We start from the raw sequence: 6,000 nt of genomic DNA, 5'->3' as shown, positions 1-6,000 counted from the left end.
TTCCTCCAGGGCGGATTGGCAGAGCCTGGAGGTTTTTTTTCGCTTTCCTCTGTAGCGTGGTGGCATAAGTCGCTGCTGGTGGAATTCTCTGCAGGGCTTTTGAGGGTCTTCAAATTCATCAATTTTGAGGTTGGATTTCAATAACTCAGTCATGGTTAGGGGTTGTTATAAATGTGTATGGGTAGGGTTTTGTGGCCTGCCTTGTACAGGAGGTCAGACTAGATGATCATATTGGTCCCTTCTGACCTATGAGTCTATGAGTCTATGCTGCCAGCACTGGAATTGTTCCTCCATTGTAGTCTTTCACAGGTATTTCTGATTCTTCCGCTTTTATGTGCTCCTTACATCTCTTGATTTCAGTTCGTTATTATATTTACATGTGCCCCACTGTCTATCTTGTATGTCACATAAATGCCATTTTTGTACATTTTAATTAACCAGTCTTTTGAGTTTTCAGCCTCCTCTATTATTATGGTTAAGCTCCGCTCTGCCTTTTCACTTGAGGAATCCATTTTTGCATTTAATACATGCACATTCCTGCTTTCTTTGCGCATTTTAGCACAATGGTTGGGCTTATTACAGTTTCTACATATTAGCCTAAATGCTGGGCAATTCCTATACTTAGGCTGGTTGTCACATTGCTGGCATCATTTCCTGCTTTCCATTTTTCTGTCGCTGGTCAATTTAATTTCTATTAACTTTTCTCTCACTGATTTAGCGATGATACTCAGTCATATGCTCTGTGCCTTTCTCTAGGCTTTTGTGCTTGTTTGCTCGGCTGCTTGGCATATGCACATTGCCCTTACTAGAGTCAGATCCAACTCCTTTAGTAACTGTTCATGGGCTTTTTTTACTGTCAGCACTGCAGGACAATCTGGTCTTTGATGAAAGATCACTTTAATATTCCATATTCACAGGAATGACTTTTTAAATCTGGCAAACTCCTCTACTGTTTCTCCTTCATTCTGTGTTCTCATTCCGAACATACATCTTTTAAGAGTTACATTTTTTTTTCTAGGCACACGATCCTCAATCATTTGCATTATTTCTGCACAGCTCCCCTCTCTCCCACCACAATCTGTATGGAAGGCTTTGTATACGTCTAGGGCTTCTATCTCTGCCACTGTTAAGACCAAAGAAATCTTTTGCTCGTCCTTCAGTTTATTTGCCCCTGTGGTTTTCATATAGAGTTCAAATTGCCGTTTCAGCCATATCCAGGCATATTCAGTGTTTCCCCTAATTCTCAGAGTGGGGATTTACTTACAATGGCACAGGCTCTACAGCAGCCATTTCAGTGTTACTTCTCACTGCGTACTCCAGAATGCTGTGATTTCCACTGCTGGTACCATGTAGTATTTTACTGATACACAGAGCCCAGAACTGTATATAGGAAGGAGGTGACAATCTTCCTACTGCTCTGTGTAGCTGCAGCCTGAGACTGCCCTGTCTTGGACTCCTTTGTTTCTGTCCCCAGCATGAAGTGTGTCTCAGGAAACTCCAAGGACTGCACTGAAGATTGTACACCGAGTGTGTTATCTCTATGCCTCCTGGAGGACTTACTCTGTATAGTCACGATTCCTGGCAAATAGCCAGATTGTGATATGCTTACATTTGGTAACACCCTTATTCCACAAATAATCCCATTGGCTTTGATGGGATTTCACTTGTAGTAAATTAGTATTAATTGTTTATAAGGTTATCATAGCTACTTGTGGTTAGTGTTCTTGGCTTAAAATTGTAGGATTTATATTGAGAAGAATTTTCTTTGTATACATTTTTTATGAGATAAAGAACAATCTAATCTGCTGTGACCTCAGAAAAATTAAAGGCTCTCGCTAAACTGGCATTTTACTCAATTCCTCCAGAATGGGTAGTAAACTATAGTCTTTGCAAGTAATAAGACAGAACAAGAAGGGTAACGAGCCAGAATGTGATGTTTACATTAAAGGAAATGGATTCATGAAATAATTTGCAATAATAAAAGTAACCACAGAATTCTGGAATCAGAGAAATCATAGATAGGAAAGACCAATAGTCTGTAGTCAGTTTCTCTGCCAATGCAAGATTGTTCCCTGTTATACATGTTCTAGACTAGAACAGGCTGAATCTAGTACAGTCTGTATAGCTGGTAAAAAAGAAAAACTTGTGCACTGGCATATTGGATTTGAACTTAGCCACAAATATTCATGCTTCTGTGGCCTCCTGACTTGATTATTGGTATTCTCTGGACTCAGTTCAAAGTGCCTCATGCACTAGTGTTTCCTAAATTTACTTTGGGAAATAAAAGAAATAAATTTAATTGTCAAGAAAGTTTGTTTCACATTCGGGTTAAATTTTAGCTTTTTTAACTTCATCAAATCACTTCTAGTTATATCACTTTGTATCACACTAAATATTCAAAAATCATGAGTCGGGTCCCCACAAAATGATATGATTCAAACCAATTTTGAGTTTATAAAAAAATGTAGGTTTCACTCCACATTGTTTATGAAAATATGCTTATGATATGAATATGACATAACTGAGATGTACTTTATGCAAGATGGCTTGCATAAGATACCATTGGAAAGGTTATGAATTACTGAATATGATTATCCAATCTATATGTTTGTATCATTTCTGTACCTGAAGTTAGGAATATTGACTCTGGCCTTGACTACACTTGCAAGTTGCAGCGCTGGTGAGGAGGTTACAGCGCTGCAACTTACTCGGTGTCCACACTTACAGAGCTCAGCCAGCGCTGCAACTCCCTGGCTGCAGCGCTGGCTGTACACCTGGTCCGCTATGGTGTAGCGAATCCAGCGCTGCTGATGCAGCGCTGCTAATCAGGTGTGGACACTCACCAGCGCTGTTATTGGCCTCCAGGGTATTAGGAGGTATCCCCATGAATTCCTGTATACAACAAAACCAGAAGGATCAACTGGCGAGCTACCTCACTAAAAAAACAACACAGCTGCTCTTTGCTGCAGCGATGAAGCGAGCCGAGGCTTTGGAATGTTCACACTGTTTGTTTTTGAGGAGACAAACTAGCACGGCGGGGGGGTGGGGAGGGGAAGGGAGTCAGTGCGGAGAAGCTGCTATCTTGGTGCCTGAAGCCTTTTACATTTAAAGTGATTGAGAGAGGGGTGGGAAATGGCCCAGAATTTGCCAAGGCAGGGAGCTGGTTCACAGTGTCCCAAAATCCACTCTCTCTGTCTCCACGACGCTCCCTGTTCATACTCCACTTCCACCCCCCTCTTTGAACTTGCAGGCAGGGAGCTGTCACAGTTTCTGCTCCAAAATTTTCACTCACTCTATCTTCCCCACGCTCCCTGTCTACTCACCCCCCCCCTGTTTGAAAAGCACGTTGCAGCCACTTGAACGCTGGATAAGCTCCTCACAACAATGCATCCACCCAACAGCGCTGCAAATGCTGCAAATGTGGCCACACTTCAGCGCTGGTTGCTGTCAGTGTGGACACACTGCAGCGCTGGCCCTACACAGCTGTACGACCACAGCTGTAACTACCAGCGCTGCAAAAATGTAAATGTAGCCATGCCCTATGTATCTGTATTTCAAGTACATTACTTTGGTGTAACCTCGAACTAGCCATTCAGGTACAGCAATGGAAAAGCCAGATAGGGCTAATAGCCCATTAGCAAAGACAATGGACTATGAAAGGGCTCAATCTTCCTCTGGATGCTCCAAACAGCCTACAAATAATGGCTGTCCTAGCCCTGCAGAGACATGGGTCTGAGTCACTTGGTACTGGACCCACCCCTTGGAATGCCAGAGTTCTTACAGTGTGAGACAAAGTGTTCCTGCCATACACAAGAGCTGTATAAGGCAGCGGAGTGACATCATCATGATTCTCCTCCACCTCCTCACCCAAAGACACACTGAAAAACACCTGGAAGCAAGAACTGAACTGGGGGGAGAAATGTTGATCCCAAGCTGGAAGGGCATCTAGCTTGTGAATAATAATATCCGAGGTCTCAAGCTGCAGACCAGTGCAGCTGCCTTTCAAGAATTTCTGTAATCTGCCTGCAACAATATCTAGGGTGAGAAATTACTATTTGTAACCAATTTCTTTAGTAAACAAGCTTAGTCCACGTGTTTTGTTTTATTTGCTTAGCAATCTGCTTTGTTCTGTTTGCTACTCCTTTAATCACTTAAATATGCATTTTATAGTTAATACACTTATTTCTTGTTTATAATATAACTCAGTTTGTGCAATTCATAACTGGAGGTGGGTGAGAGGCTGTGTTTACTTTCCTTCACAGTGAGGGAAGAGGTGGATTTCATAATTTACCTTTGGGTCTTCACCCCAAGGGAGGTGGACAACTGAGTACTGGGGCAAGCTCCTTAAGATGAGTCCCCAGAGCTGATCTCAGTGTCTGTGTCATTCTGCAGTTGGGTGTGGCCCTGCCTGTGTGTGTGCTGGAGGAAACCTGAGAGTCTGGCTCAGCAAGAAAGGTAAAAAGGGTGCCCAGGCTGGCAGAACAGGTGAGCTCAGTGGTATCCCAGCACATCACGTGGCGTCTCTAAGGGGGGGCAACCCGTCACACAATAAATTCTGGGCTCTTTTTATTTACCTTCTGGTTTTTGAACCATTAAGGTGCACACAGGCCATGTTTTCAAGCTTTTCTCCATCATGGCTAGAAACTTCATTTTTTTTAAATGAAAGCAGAGAATTTCATGTATTCACATGACTCTAGGAGCTGGGGCTTAAAAAATTTCATTTAGACAAAAACCTAATTTTCTTTCAAACAGTTTCTCCATGTTCAAGGTTTTTGTCCTCATCTCTCAACGAATCCCACCATGGGAGTGGCCCAGATAACTGGAGGGACTGCCTACCGGGCATAACCATGGTCCTCCATGACAGCTACATTTCACCAGAAAATTGGACTGGACTCTCAATCTCAAGAATGAAGCTCATGTGTGCCAGAGCCAGACCTTTCTAAATGACTGGTCCATGAGTGTGGAGCTTATACTGGAAAAGATCAAGATGACTAGGACAGCAACACATTTCTTTGAGTGAGGCATCCCACAATACACCACAGAGATAAGTAAATAAACAAAATCCAGACCCTGAATGGAAAGGAGACAGAGAGAAAGAAAGGGAGAAAAAATATGTTTATATGTTCGCTTTATAATTTTGGGATGTGTTTTGTCTCCATAGCAATGGGGATCAAACAAGAACCTCAGAGAGAGGGAGTGGGCTTTCCTCACACTGATGTCATAATTTCTACACAGAAGGAGGTCAGATGTCTCCTTAGTACTGTCCCTCCCTGTCTCCAGATCCTGGAAATGGGCTATTTTTAGGGCCAAAATTACAAATGGTAAATAGATATTTTGGGGGATGTAGCTCAGTAAGCTAAAGTAGACCTGACCTTCTATATTTCTCCAGGATATCACCACAGGTATTGGCTAGTCAAAGGCAGGCTTTCCTAATGTCTCTTTACAAAGTGCATAAGCCAATGTATGGTTTGAATTGTTCCAGCCCCTGTAGCACAGCACTTCCTGTGAGTGCCAAAAGGCTGATCATGCCATTATGTTTTTGAATCATGTAAGCCACTTTCTGGCTATTGCTTTTCTTTAATATTTTCCCTAACTTTTGTATATGCCATAATAGCTAGGGGGGAAAAAGGTGTTTTTTTTGGTTAACTCCTTCCAGGGCTCAAAAGAAATAAAGAAATAAAATCATCATTTATTTCCTGCTTTTCATGATTTTTTTTAAAAGTTCTTGCTTGCAAAACCATGATGAATTTGTCATTTTCAAATTATAATGCTCCATAGAGCTGTCCCAAAACGCCTCATGTATGTTGGAAATATTAAAAAGCAAAGGTCTCCTTATAAGAATGTTAGTCCTGTCTACAACGTCAGCTCCCATGGAACTGAGAGAAGAGGAGGCTCTTTATATACTTCATAAATTCCTGCTGCCTGAGCTGTTTTTCACTCTTTCTGGGCTTGATGTCATGTTTACAGGGTGTTCTGCTTGCCTTGATGCTAACTGTAACA

The sequence above is a fragment of the Chelonoidis abingdonii genome, chromosome 1 (genome assembly GCF_003597395.2).
Source record: "Chelonoidis abingdonii isolate Lonesome George chromosome 1, CheloAbing_2.0, whole genome shotgun sequence".
In the NCBI taxonomy this organism is placed as follows: Eukaryota; Metazoa; Chordata; order Testudines; family Testudinidae; genus Chelonoidis; species Chelonoidis abingdonii.
The sequence above is the reverse complement of the archived record's forward strand: the minus strand, read 5'-3'. Positions refer to the sequence as shown.